This window comes from Orycteropus afer, unplaced genomic scaffold, assembly GCF_000298275.1.
Source record: "Orycteropus afer afer isolate SDZICR_OR568_19922 unplaced genomic scaffold, OryAfe1.0 scaffold00059, whole genome shotgun sequence".
Lineage (NCBI taxonomy): Eukaryota > Metazoa > Chordata > Mammalia > Tubulidentata > Orycteropodidae > Orycteropus > Orycteropus afer.
Window position 1 is genome coordinate 13,249,971 of NW_006921646.1, and position 15,264 is coordinate 13,265,234.

Below are 15,264 nucleotides of genomic sequence, written 5' to 3' on the forward strand. Positions count from 1 at the left end.
GACCATATACTACATCTAATTAATCAAATCTCTGAATGTGGAGACAAAACTTTAATCTTCAAGAAGCTCTTCTGGTGATTCCAAAATTTTAAAGCTAATATTTCAAATTTAAATCATAAAGATTTTAAGTCAAGTAGTCTTTGTAACTGATAACTGTAGAGTGTTGGCCATAGACATTGACTAAGTTTGCATCCCTTGTCTACCACTTGGAAAGTTTTTTTCACCTGTTTGAGCCTCAGTATCCTAATTTTTACATTGGGGTTATAATGTCTGTTCCATATACGTTTTGTGATGAATAAATGGAATAATAGATGTAGAATTCATCTAACAGTACCTGTAAGATGAAGCACTTAATAAATGTTGTTGTTATTTGCTGTCAAGTCAGACCAGACTCATAGCGACCCCTCCTTGGGTTTCCAAGGCAGTATCACTACGGAAGTAGATTGCCCAACCTACCTTCCGAGGAGTGGCTGGTGGGCTTGAATCGCCAGCTTTCTGGTTAGCAGTCGAGTGCCTTAGGCATTACGCTACCAGAGCTCCTACTTAATCAATAGGAACTATTAATATTCAAAAATGTCTTCCAGAGTATAGTAAGATGGCAAGAAAAAGGCAAGGTCTGTACACTGAATTTATCACAAGATATCTAGAAAATATTTTATATTTATGTTTCCCAATTTTCACTGATTGTAACAATAACCTGACAACACTTTAAAACATTCAATATCCCAGGTCCCTCTCTATATCATATGAATGTAAATAAAACAAAAATCCAACTAACTGGACCAATAAACATCATCATGATAAATGGAGAAAATATTGAAGTTGACGATTTCATTCTACTTAGATCAAAAATCAGTGTCTATGAAAGCAACAATCAAAAAACCAAATGATGCATTATGCTGGAAAAAAACTGCAACAAAAGATCTCTTTAAAGTCTTAAAAAAGCAAAGAAATCATTTTCATGACTAAGGTGCAGCCGAACCAAACCATGGTCTTACCAATGGTCTTGAATACATACAAAAGCTGGATTAAAAAAAAAAAAAAGTCAAAAAAAGAATACATTCTAATTGTAGTATTGGTTAAAAATATTGAATATACCACAGACTGTCAAAGAACAAACAAATCAGCCTTAAAAGAAATAAGACCAAATATTCTTTAGCAGTGGAGATAGAGAGACTTCATTCATCTTGCTTAACTTGGAACACCTATCAGGAAAGACTAATCCTTAGAAAAAGACATGGTGTTTGGTAAAGGAAAGGCTTATTAAAAATAATGGAAGCTCTCAAAGGGAAAGGTTGACATGGTGGGCACAAAATCATGAAGATAGTACAGTATCAGGCAATGTCTAATTCTGTTATGCATGTTGTTGTTGTTGTTGCTATGTGCCGTCAAGTTGTCTCCGACTCATAGTGACCTTATGTACAACAGAATGAAACACTTGCCAGTACTGTGCCAGCCTCGTGAAGCCTACTATACCTAACCCCATTGTTGCAGCCACTGTATCAATCCATCTCTTTGAGAGCCTTCCCCTCCTTCGCTGACCATCCACTTTATCAAGCATGACATCCTTCTACAGAGAATGGTCCCTTCTGATAACGTGACCAAAGTAGGTGACCAAAGTCTGATTATTATCACTTCCAAGGAGCATTCCAGCTGCACTTCATCCAGAAAGACTTGTTAGTTCTTTCAGCAGTCCATAGTACTTTCAGCGTTCTGCACCAATACCACACTCAAAAGCATCAACTTTTCTTTGGCCTTCCTTATTCATTGTCCAGCTCTCATATACATATGAGGACTATTGAAAATACCATGGTTTGGGTTAGGTGCATCTTAGTCTTCAAGGAAATATCTTTGCTCTTCAGCACTTGAAAGAGATCTTTTGCAACAGATTGGCCCAATGCAATACATCTTTTGATGTCTTGACTTCTGCTTCCATTTCCATTGATTATAGATCCAAGTGATATGAAATCTTTGACACCTTCAAACTTTTCTCCATTTATGGTGATGCTGCTTATTGGTCCAGTTGTGAGGATTTTTGTTTTCTTTATATTGAGGTGTAAGCCATACTGCAGACTGGAGAGACTTTAATTTTTATCAGTAAGTGGTTCAAGTCATTCTCAGTTTCAGCAAGCAAAATTGTGTTGTCTTCATATTGTAGGTTGTTAATGACCCTTCCTCCAATCCTGACACTATGTTCTTCTTCATATAGCCCAGCTTCTCTGACATACATGAAGTTGTAAATTGGAGCCTATTTGAAGGCAACCAACTATTCATATTTAATCCACCTAAATATCCTGGGGTTGATCTAGAAACATGCATATGAATATATACTTGCAGATTCTGCCTAAGGAAAATGGAATTGAAGCAATAAAGAATTCTTAGGATTCTTTTACACAAGTGATGTAAAAGGAGATGTTAACTGATTTTCCTACTAATTCTAAGCTAAACCTAGCATACTAGAAGATGGGATTCTACAACTGGCTCTAGGGGTGAGGTTTGTGGAAAGGCATTCCTTGGTCACAGAATCTATGTACATGACCTGATCATAGCATAAGACAACATCATTTATGAGAGGCTAGGAGAATAGTGGAAACTGTTTCCCTCTGAAATATAGTTTGGGAAGATCAGGGAGAGACCTACTGAGCCATCTTGCAGTCTCACTGAGACTGAGAATAAAGACAAAACAAGGAAGAAGGAAAAGCCAACCCAAGATATGGAGAAATATGAGTGTTGATAATATATATATATTTTTAATTTAGCTTCTGAAGGGATGATTACTCATTTAAATTCTTTAAAGAAAAAAATAATTATTTTATTTGACTCATACTGAAATTATTTCTACCTAGAATAATTTGCTCCTAAGACTTTCTGAGCTCTTTGTTGTAACCATTTCTGTTCTTCATTATATCATGATTAATTTTCAAATTCTGTTTAAAACTGATTTTAAAAAAAGCTAACATTGACATTGGCATTAACAGCTAATTTAAACTTCTGGTGACACAGTGCCTAAGGCTAACCAGTCTATATTCTAGACTGCTAACCAGAAGGCTGGCAGTTCAAACCCACCAGGCACTCCTCAGAAGGAAGTTTGGGCAATCTACTTCCTTAGAGATACCGCCTCAGAAACCCAAGAATGGGTCACAATGAGTTGAATTGACTTGATGACAGTGAGTTTTTGTTTTTTTTTTCAATACATCATAAGAGGTTTGTGTGTCTGTGTATGTATCATTCTACTCAAATAATAATATATATATAAAGTAAGAGCACAGACATAGAAGACTATTAAAGATATTGATGTGAGAATAAGTAGCAATTTGTTAGACTTAATCACTCTTTCACTCTCTTTTACAGGTGATATAAATCTTTTTGTCTTGTATTAGATCTGTGCTATCCAACATGGCAATAATTTTGGCCGTGTTGCTATGTGTGTTTAAAATGTATCTAGAAAAATATAAAGTATATTGTAATCATAAACTAAACATCAGATTTCAAAGGCTTAGTATGAATAAAGAATGTAAAGTATCTTAAGAATTTTATATTTCATGTTGAAATGATATTTAGACTATTAAGAGAAAATACATTACTAAAATTAATTTTACCTATTTATGTTTTTTTAATATGGCTATGAGAAAAAAAAATTAAAGTGTGTATGTGACTTGCATTATAATTATATTGTAAAGTGCTGGATTAGATCACAAAGTTTTAGGATTGAGAAACATCTTAGTCATTTCTAGCATTGAAAAAATAAAGGTCATACAGTTAAGTGACTTATCATCAGAGTATTATTACAAATAATTTCCTGAATCCTTGATTCCTTATCCAATAATCTTTCTAATACATTATGATATCTATGAAAAGTCAAATTCATTGCAATTGTTAGATGATTTCAAGACACTTATGATCATGCCAACTCTATGTACAAAAAATAACCCAAAAACCCAGCACTGCCTGATCCTGCATCATCTGTACAACTGTCACTATGCTTGAGCCTATGGTTGCAGCCACTGTGTTAAGCCATGTCATTGAAAGTCTTCCTCATTTTTGCTGACCCTCTGTTTCACCAAGAATGATGTACTTTTCCAGGGACCATTCCTCCTGATAACGTCCAAAGTATGTGATGTGAAGTTTCACATCACTACTTCTAAGGAACGTTCTGGCTTTACTTCTTCAGAGACAGGTTTGTTCTTTTGGCAGTCCATGGTATATTTAATATTCTTTGCAACACACAATAATTCAAAGACATCAATTCTTTTTTTGGTCTTCCTTATTCATTGTCCAGCGTGTTCGTGTATATGAGGCAACTGAAAAGATCATAGCTCAGGTTAAGTGGACCTTACTCCTTAAAGTGACAGTTTTGCTTTTTTAACACTTAAATGAGGTCTTCTGCAGCTGATTTGCCTAGTGCAATATATCATTTGATTTTTTTTTAACACTTTGATAGTTCATTTTATTAAATAACTAATTTATAAAGTCAGACCAGTGAATTGGCTTGTTAAAGGAAACATTCCTTCCCATTATCCCATGGTATCTGCAATAAAGGAGGGGGACGGAATTATGCCAGGTGTCAGAACAGTCCCTTTTACTCAACTTACTCACAATAGTATGTAATGAAAGTGGAAGGGTACCACACTTCCAGAAAATCTCTGTTAATGTTTCAACACACATTGATTTAAGTAGACCACCAAGATAAGTTGTTTCACACACAACTCACCACCACACCCGACCTCCACCACCAGCTCCTATCTGCTTTTCCCACCAATCAACTTGAGATGCTCACAGTTCCCATTTAACTGTATACAACAACAGGGTTGATAATGGAAGCACCAGGCCCCCTCATCTCAGCTCTAATATTTAGGATTAAATACCCTGGAACAGGGCAAGTGAACTATGATCAAAACCAGGTGAGGACCTTTAAGGAAGGCTGGACAGAAACATTAATAATTAAACTCCCGAAAAAGTGCTTCTGGGAAAGAACAGTTTTCGGCTGTTATTCAGAAATGTCCCAAAAGAAAAGGCCTCCACGAGTGAGCTCTGTACACAGTGGGAGCTTCATCCAGTAGAGCTGGGGCCTGCAGAGCCAAATAACCTGAGGGTTGCTCAGCATGCACACTGTAGTCTCTCTGGCTCAATCTATAGTGAGAGTCCTTCAGGTCCATCACAGAGTATTCTCCAATGTATTTTAGTTGTCCTTAAAGCTCTGCAATTCAAGGAAGTGTTTGGCAGGCTTACTCTTCTGATTGGATGGGAAGGGGAGTATATCACCTGGATGGTTGTTGGGGAGAATTCAGGAGACTGGGTAAGGTCTTTGGCAGCTGACTGGTGGTGTCGCTGAGAGCTCCCACTTGGTGCTTTGATTGCAGTGGCCAGGGCCTCCTGATAGTGCAAGTACTCACTCTGGCCAAAGACCCCTGTTCCATAGAGAGATGTCTTGTAACCATCCAGCAGAGTAACAATGAGGGCCTTGCACACAGCCTTGAAATAAGTACTACTGTTTTGAAGATCTAGCAGGTAGGAGAGGAAGTTCTGCCCATCAGGGATCTGGGATGCTGGTCTTCATCATGAAATGGGACTCAGAGTCATGGATAGCATCCAGAGCTTTCATCCTGTACAGAGAGTTGTAGCAAATTTGATTTCCCTGGGTTTCCAGTTATAGCAGTCTAGCATCATCATCTGCAGAGAGCTGGGGGTTCATACTTGATATCTTGAACTCTGGACAGTAAGATATCAATCTCCTGTTTCAGATCATTGGGGGCATTGTGTTCCACAGAGACATGAAGTCCCCTTGGAGAATTCATTGCAAAGCATAATTTGCCTCTTCACAAAAATAAATAGCAGTACAAGCACCTGTCAAAAAAAAAAAAAAAAAAAAAGAAAGAAAGAGAAAATTAAAGAATCTTTCAAAGACAGTAAAAATAAAAGTCATGCTTTAATCCCAACCCCAGATTTGGGCTCTCAAGGATGTTCTAGGGTAAAATCTGAGACAAAGCAAGGCTGTCAAACATGGGGTGGATCAGGGAGAAGCCTGTAGTGGGGAAGCATGGGGTTTGTCATTCTCGAGCTTCGTGGGAGGGGACCCATTTGATTTTTGACTGCTGTTCTATGGATGTTGATTGTGGATCCAAGTAAAATGAAATCCTTGACAAATTCAGTTTTTTCTCTGTTCATCATGATGTAGCTTATTGTTGTGAAGGTATTTGCTTTCTTTATGTTGTGGTATAATCCACACTGAAGGTTTTAGTCTTTGATTTTCATTACTAAGTGCTTCAAGTCATCTTCACTTTCAGCAAGCAAGGTTGTGTCATCTGCATATTGCATGTTCTTAATGAGTCTTCTTCCAATCCTGATGCTACATTCTTCTTCATATAGTCCAACTTCTTGTTCAGCATACAGATTGAATGGATATTATGAAATTATAAAACCTTGTCACACACCTTTGCTGATTTTAAACCACACAGTATCTCTTAATTATCTTCAAATGATTACCTCTTAGTCTATGTACAGGTTCCTCATGATCACAATTAAATGTTTTGGAATTCTCATTCGTTGCCATATTATCCATAATTTGTTATGATCCACAGAGTCAAATGCCTTTGTGTAGTCAATAAAACACAAATAAACTCCTTTCTGGCATTCTCTGCTTACAGCCAAGGTCCATATGACATCAGCAATGATATTCCTTTTTCAATGTCCTCTTATGAATCCATTCATTGTAGATGTAGGAAATCAGTAATATAGAAATACAAAAAGAGATTGCTTGTGGATGGACATATTGCTTGAATTACTATTAATAGTAAAAAAATAAAATATCACCCTTTGCCCTTCTTTTGCTATTCTTAGAAATAAGCTATATTTTATAGAAAACATATTTAGAACAATTTTTTTATCTTGGAACAAATTTAGCTTCAAGAGTAGTGTGATTTAAAATGCACTGCAATATGTTTATTTCAATATGCAACAGGTAATTTCAGAGATTTCATATTTGAAAAATAGATTTATTATATCTCTTATAAAAATGGAACATAACTCTCATTTCCTATGATGCTGTCACAAACTTTCACCATATGAAACATACATATTTCAAATTTTGAAATTTCATAAATATGAAAACTTCTTAGTCATGCTTGTATTGCCCCAATGATACCTAACATTACAGAGTGAATCACATCACTACTTTTGGTATGTGTTTTCATGATAGTGTTTAAAAATTAAAATCTGAAATAATATAAAGCAATCTGTAATTCTGTATTCCCCTCTTATTAATAAATGTAGAGATGAGAATATTTTAAATTTAAACAAAAAGTACTATATTTTTTCAAATGTGAAATTTTCTATTATTTCAAATAACCTTTTTTTTTAAGTGAAGTCATATGCCAAAAATCTGTTACACCTGACAATGATTGAAGTAGAAGATTTTACCATAGAAGTTAAACTTTGAGATTGAAGCTGCTATCCTCATCATTGACTTTGCTCTCTCCAGTCTGCCCTCAGAGATGATTACTGAACTAATCACATTCATATATCACCACAATCTTTTTATCTTCATTCACTGAGCAAATATTTTAAAACATCTATTTGTGCCACCTACCATTATAAGAACAAAACCGAAAAAAACAGGTACTCCTTTTGAGAGAAATTGCTTTTTGATGGAGAGAAATAAAGAAACAATAAACCTAAAAATAAACTATGTAATATTTTAGAAGAGCAAAATTATTATCAAAAATGATAACCTGTCTGTCAGTTTGTTATAGTATAATGGTTTTCATATTATTATGATTCTGGAAGCTATGCCTCTGATATTACAAATACTATCAGTGTCATCCATGATGAACAGGTGTTGGTGGAGCTTCCAGACTAAGACAGGCTAAGAAAGACTTGATAATTTACTTCTGAAAATTAACCAATGAAAATTCTATGGATCATGACAGAATATTGTCCAATTATAGTGCTGGACGATGAGTCCTCTAGGTTGGAAAACCCACTGCCATCAAGTTGATTCTTAATCATAGTGATCCTTCAGTACAGAGAAAACTGCCCCATAAGGTTTCCAAGGCTGTAAATCTTTGTGGAGGCAGACTTCTGAGTCCTTCTTCTGTGAAGTGTTTAGTTTCGAACTGCTGACCTTTTGGTTAGCAGCTTAATGTTTAAACCACTATGCTACCAGAGCTCCTTCATACATTGGAAAGCACTCAAAATGCATAGTGGTCGCAACAAAGGTCTTGAACATATAAATGATTATGAAGAAGATGGATCAGGACTGGGCAATGTTTCATTCTGTTGTACATGAGGTCACCAAGTATCAGAGATGACTTAATGGCCAAAAAATCCTCACAATGTTATATAGGATGCTTTAACTTGGTGATGTTTGATTAAAGACTTGAAAAACATGAGGAGGTCAATCATTCAAATATTTACAAAGAAGGAACAGCCAGGGCTAAAGATCACAAGTTGAGGATGTACCCATAGTATGAGTGGAATACTAAAGAAGCCAGTGCCACTGAACAGTGAGCAAGTGAGAAAATGGTAAAAGATGAGATCAAAGAGATAATAGGAAACCAAATAAACCAAGTCACATTTCATCATATCGGCCCTTGTAAAGACTTCGACTTTTGCTTTAGTGGTATAGGAAGCCATTACTGGGTTTTGAGCAGAGATCTGCTATAAAAAGTAACATTGACTGCTGTGTTAAGAATAGACTATAAGAAAGCAAGGATGGAAGCAGAAAGATCAAGCATAAGAGATGATGGTTTTCACGAGGATGGTGGCAATGGAGGCAGTAAGACATTATTGGGTTGTGGATATGTTGTGAAGATAATGCAAACAGGATTTCCTGATGGATTAAATATGCATAAAAGAAAAATAGAGAGTCAAGGATAATTTCAAGCTTGTATCTCAGGATATTGAAGGGTGGGGTTGCCATCATCTGAGACTGGCAAGGCTGAGAGATAAATGGTTTTAAGGCAGAGGTCAGGAGTTTAGTTTTGAGACATGAATATGGAGATGTGTACAAGACATCCAAGAAAAATTTTCAGGTGAAATATTTCATTGGGTTTTTGTGAAAATTAGTTGAGCTAATATATGGCATATATTCAGAGTATAGTTGATTTTTAAAGCATATGATAGGAAAATAAATGATTGCTTAGTTAATCTTGGAAGCTTGCATATCCCTGCTTTAAATGAACTCTGTAAACTGTATGCTGCCAGATAAACAGTTTGCTGTTGTTGTTGTTGTTGTTGTTATGTGCCGTCGAGTCGGACCGACTCATAGCGACCTCTCCTTGGGTTTCCGAGGCAGTATCACTACGGAAGTAGGATTGCCCAACCTTCCTTCCGAGGAGTGGCTGGTGGGTTTGAACTGCCAGCCTTCTGGTTAGCAGTCAAGTGCCTTAGCCACTATGCTACCAGAGCTCCCGATAAACAGTTTAGTTAATATAAAACATTGTGGAAAACATTCATATTTGTCTATAAATCATTACGGGTGGTTCTAGGATCCCAAGACACAGACTATTTAGACTCCTTCCACAGACATACACGCATATATTATGAATATGAGTTAATGAAATATAAATTTGGTCTTTTTTAATACAATTAAATATTCATCTTCTTGGTAAAAATCAGCTGAATCTAACTCAAAACATTGTTAAAATAGCTATATTTCATATTTTTTTGCTGTTCCATAAAATAAGAAAAATCTAAACATCCAAATTTGAGACTACAACATGCTTTGATCCAAAAATTTATTATATTAAGATTTTTGCTATTGAATATCCTTATTTTTTACATATATGAGAAGTTTTTAATTCAGTAATCTCAAATAGTAGTGAATGATTCTGAAAATGATATATCAATTTTTTGCTAGTCTTTATTATTTAAACATCTTTATAATTAGAATTTTTTAATTCAAAACTACCCAGCAATATTAGGAAATATCTCTTATGCAAATAGTACTAGCACTAATATAACTGTAATGATTTAAAATTTAATAGAGTACTTTTATCTTCATAAAAAGAAAGTGATACAATAGAAACCTTAACTATAATATAATTAAAAAAAACCTTAATCACATCTATTACTAAATGATTTTTGTAATAATTACATTTAATTCTCTAAGGTTTTCTAAAACCAGGGCTAAGTGCTCACTTTTCCACAAAGAAAAAGAACATTGTTTTGTTTTATCTATAATTGTTTTAAATATACATAATGAGCTACAGTGTTTTATGAACCTATTATAGGTAGGGATAAAAATATGATGATACTAGTCCCTGGGAGTGGCCTTTGGGGAAAGATACCCCATCTGCTGAATAGAGTTGAAAAAATTAGCATCAAATTTTTATTGATCTTATTCAATAACTATCTGGTATACTCTGAAAGGGCACTAGTGGTGCAGTTATTAAAGCACTGAGCTGCTAACCACATAGCCAGTTGTTCAAAACAACCAGTTGCTTTGCAGGAGAAAGATGTGGCATTTGCAACTGTAAAGATTTCAGCTTTGGAAACCATATGGGCCAGTTCTATTTCAATTTATAGAGTCCCTATGAGTTGGAATTTATTCACGGGCAAAGAGTTCGATTTGGTCTGGAACCAACTCCAACACACATGAGGTCACCCTGAGTCAAAATCAACTAAGCAGCAACTAAGAACAACAGTAACCCACAGGAAATCACCAGACACACATAGAGGAAAGGGTCTGCTATTTTTAGAGTGACCAATTGCTTTTCACTGTTGATACCTGGCAGTTCAAATCAGCCATTTCAAGTGATAAAGAATTCAAAATGGGGCTGTGGCTGCTATTAGAACACTGATCAGTACCCAGTTGAGTTACTTGTCTAAGCTTCCTCATTATTTTACTAACTATGATAATCAATAAATGCTGAGTCAAAAGTTATTATATGGGAAAAGATATAAGATGACTAAAGATCAGAAGACAGAGAGAGTTATCAAAAGGAATGGAACACAGCATTTTCTGTACTGCAGAGTTTAAGACAGCAAACAATCTCCTAAGCAGAGACCAGCAAAGAGAATGCTCCAGGGTCCTTGGGATTTCCACACCTCGTATATCCACATGGTACAAATATTTCTCCTGGAGGAATGAAAAATCTTTGAAGTAATATTCTTTATGAGACATTGAAAGACAGAGGACTATTGCAGGATTGTGCTCTGTAATCTGCAAGTCATATATTATTGTTTAGCTAAACAAATAAAAAATAAAATTTTGCAGAGTGTTGTACAAAGCACCATTCCTGTGATTCTTCATGCCAAAAGATTTTGAGATGTGTGGGTTCCAAAATGCCTGACAGAGAAATTTCTAATTCATCAAAAAACACTGAAGGTACTGAAAGTCTCTGCAAATAAACCACAAAGACTAGATAATTTTGTTGGAACTAACATTTCCCAAATTTATTGAATTGCGCAAACCTATATATTGTGAAAATGTGAGCTGTCTATTAATATATCTTTAAAATATCTCAGATATATGTAAATACATACTGATATAGGTTGAATATAAGAACTATTCAAACATATTGATATCAGATGTAGCTCTTACACACAGAAGGCGGGAAGCTCTGTTGTTAGGTGCCATCAAGTCAGCTCCGACTCACAGCAGAATGTACAACAGAATGAACCAACCTGTGCCCACCTCACAATCCTTGCTGTATCCGAGCCCATCATTGCAGCCACTGTATCAATCCATCTCTTTAAGGGCCTTCCCCTTTTTTGATGACCCTTTGCTTTACCAAGCATGATGTCATCTGCGAGGCATATAAGCATATTTCACAGGCTTGTTCTTGGTGATATTCAAGCTTCTGTGTTTGGTAATCCTCAAAGTTGAAATCTAAGCTAGCCACATAGACTCTTATATTGTGATGGCTGACAAAAATGATTTACAATTTAACATTGTTTTTACTGCTTACAATCCAAGACATATTTTTATGTTTTTCTATTCTTTATATTTTAATTACAAAAAGATAAATAAATAAATAAAATACCTCACTCTTTTTAGTGAAAATTTCTATGGAATTCTACACCTTTTAATCAACCTCACCCCCATTCCCCACCAGCTGGCTCCAGGTAACCACTACTCTGTTTTCTATTCTGATAATTCTGATAATTTCTGGAATATCATATAAATGTAATCATACTTAAGTTCAGTTTCTTTCTTTTAACATAATGCATATGAGTTTCATTCATATTGATGTATCATAATATACCACAGTATATTTATCTACTTACGAGTTACAAGACATTTATTTTGCTTCCAATTTTTGATAATTATAAATAAAGTTGTTACGAACATTTATCCACTGGTTTTTGTGTTAAAATAAATGTTCATTCCTCATGGGAAAATATATAAAAGTTATTTTTCTGTCACATATATGAAATTCATGTTTAACTTTGTAAGATACTGCCCTGAAATTTCAAAAGTGACTGCACCATTTTGCATTCCCACCAACAATGTATGAGAGTCACAGACCTGCATCCTTGCCAGAATTTGTTGAGAATTTTCTTTTTAAATCTTAATCGTTCTCATAGATTTGTAGTGGTACCTAATTATAGATTTAATTTGCATATCTCTAATGCCCATTGAAGAAACCCTGGTGGTGTAGTGGTTAAGGCATTTGGCTGCTAACAAAAAGGTCGGTGGTTCAAACCAACCAGCTGCTCCATGGAAGAAACATGGGGCATGAAGATTTATAGCCTTGGAAACCTAATGAGTGTCACTACGAGTCATAAGTGACTGGATGACAATGAGCTTGTTTTGGTTTTTGGTAATAAGCATTGAAGAAGCCCTGGTGATCCCATAGTTAAGTTAACTGCTGCTAACTGAAAGGTCAAAGGTTTGAACCCACCAGTTGCTCTGCAAGAGGAATATGTAGCAATCTCCTTCCATAAAGATTTCAGGCTTGGAAACTCTATGGGGCAATTCTATAATAGGGTCACAATGTGTTGGAACCCATTTGATGGCAGTAGGTTTAAAACAACTTTTGTTTTGGTGGTTTGGAAACTACTGTGCAATCTACTATTCTTTTATTTGCTTTTTTTTTTTTTTTTCATTTTCTTTGTCAACATGTCTGTTCAACTCTTTCACCAAGTTATATATTGTTATTTCATGATTGTGTTTGTTGTTGTTAGGTGCCATTAAGTCGGTTCAGACTCATAATGATATGAACAACAGAATGAAACATTGCTTGGTCATGTACCATCCTTTTATTCACAATCATCCTTGAGCACATCTTCTTTAGGGTCTTCTTCATTTTTGCTAATCCCCTATTTTACCTTGCATGGTATCCTTCTCCAGAGAGAGGTCCCTTCTGACAAGATGTCCAAAGTAGGTGAGATGGACTCTGGCCATTCCTGCTTCAAAGGAGCATTCCTGCTGCATATCTTCCAGGAAAGATTAGTTCATTCCTCTGGCAGTCATGGTACTTTCAGTACTCTTCACCAAAACTACAACTCAAAAGCATCAACTCTTCTTCAGACTCCCTTATTCATTGTCCAGCTTTCAGATGCATATGAGGCAATTGAAAATATCATGGCTTGGGTAGGGACACTATCATTTTCAAAGTGACATCTTTGTTCCTTAACACTTTAAGGAAGTCTTTTGCAGCAGATCTGCCAAGGACAATAAGGTCTGATTCTCTGACTAGTACTTTCATGGATGTTGATTGTGGATCTATATAAAATGAAATCTTTGACAACTTTAATCATTTCTCCATTTATCATGATGTTCCTTATTGGTCCAGTTGTAAGGATATTCTATTTGTTGAGGTGTAATCCATACTACAGATTGTAGTCTTTAATCTTCATCAGTAAGTGCTTCAAGTCACTTACTTTCAACAAGCAAGGTTTTGTCTTCTGCATATTGGAGTCTTCTTCCAAAACTTATGCTATGTTCTTCTTCATATAGTCCAGTTTCTTGTATTATTTGCTTAGTAAACAGATTGAATAAGTATGGTGAAAGGATACATTCCTGATGTACTATCTTCCTGATTTTAAACCATTCAATATTCCCTTGTTCCATTTGAATGACAGCCTTGTGGTCTATGTACAGTTTCCTCATGAGCACAATTAAGTGTTCTGGAATTCCCATTCTTCTCAATACTATCTATAATCTGTTATGATCAACAGAGTCAAATTTTTTACATAGTCAGTAAAACATAAGTAAACATCTTTCTTGTTTTCTTTGATTTCAGCTAAGATCTGTCTAACATCAGCAATGATATCCCTCATTCCACATCCTCTTCTGAATCCAGCTTCCATTTCTGGAAGTTCCTGGTCAATATACTGTTACAACCATTTTTTTTTTTTTATTCTCTCCAGCAAAATTTTACATGTGTGTGAAATTAATTTTATTGATTGTTAATATCCACACTGTGTTGTGTCATCTTTTTGGAATGAATACAAATATGGATCTCTTCCAATAGGTTCACAAGTAGCTAACTTCCAAATTTCTTGGCATAGATGAGTAAGTGCCTCCAGAGCAGCATCTGTTTGTTGAAATATCTTAATCTGTATTCCATCAATTCCTGGAGCCTAATGTTTTGCCAATTCCTTAAGTTAAGCTTCAACTTGTTCGATCAGTACCATTGGTTCTTGATCATATGATACCTCCTGAAAGAGATGAACTTCTACTAATTGTTTTTGGTACAGTGAATATGTGTATTCCTTCCATCTTCTTTCAATGCTTCCTGCCTCATTCAATATTTTGCCCATAGAATTCTTCAATATTGCAACTCAAGTCTTGATTTTTTTTTTTTTTTTTTTCAGTTCATCTAGCTTGAGAAATGCCAAGCTCTTTCTTCCCTTTTGGTTTTCTAACTCAAGATCTTTGCATATTCCATTATAATAATTGACTTTGTCTTCTCAATCTGCTCTTTGAAATCTTCTGTCCAGCTCTTTTATCTCATCATTTCTTCCACTTGCTTTAGCTACTTCTCATTCAGGGAACCCTGGTGGTATAGTGCCTAAGGCATTTGACTGCTAACCAGAAGGCTAGCAGTTCGAACCCACCAGCCACTCCTCAGAAGGAAGACTGGGAAATCTACTTTTGTAGAGATAGTGCCATGGAAAACCAAGGAGAGGTTGCTATGAGTTGGAATCCACTCAACAGCAGTGAGTTTGGGTTTTGGTTTTACTCCACACTCAAAAGCAAGTTTCAGAGTCTCTTCTAACATCTATTTTAGTCTTTTCTTCCTTTCCAGTCTTTTTAATGACCTCTTGCTTTCTTCATGCATGAAGTTCTTGATGTCATCCCACAATTTTTCTTAT

The 15,264-nt window shown here is 35.5% G+C and overlaps 1 pseudogene; it reads right to left on the reverse strand.

Moving 5' to 3' along the window:
- Window positions 1-5,155: 5,155 nt before the first annotated feature.
- Window positions 5,156-13,250, reverse strand: LOC103195835 (annotated as a pseudogene).
- Between the last annotated feature and the right edge of the window lie 2,014 nt (window positions 13,251-15,264).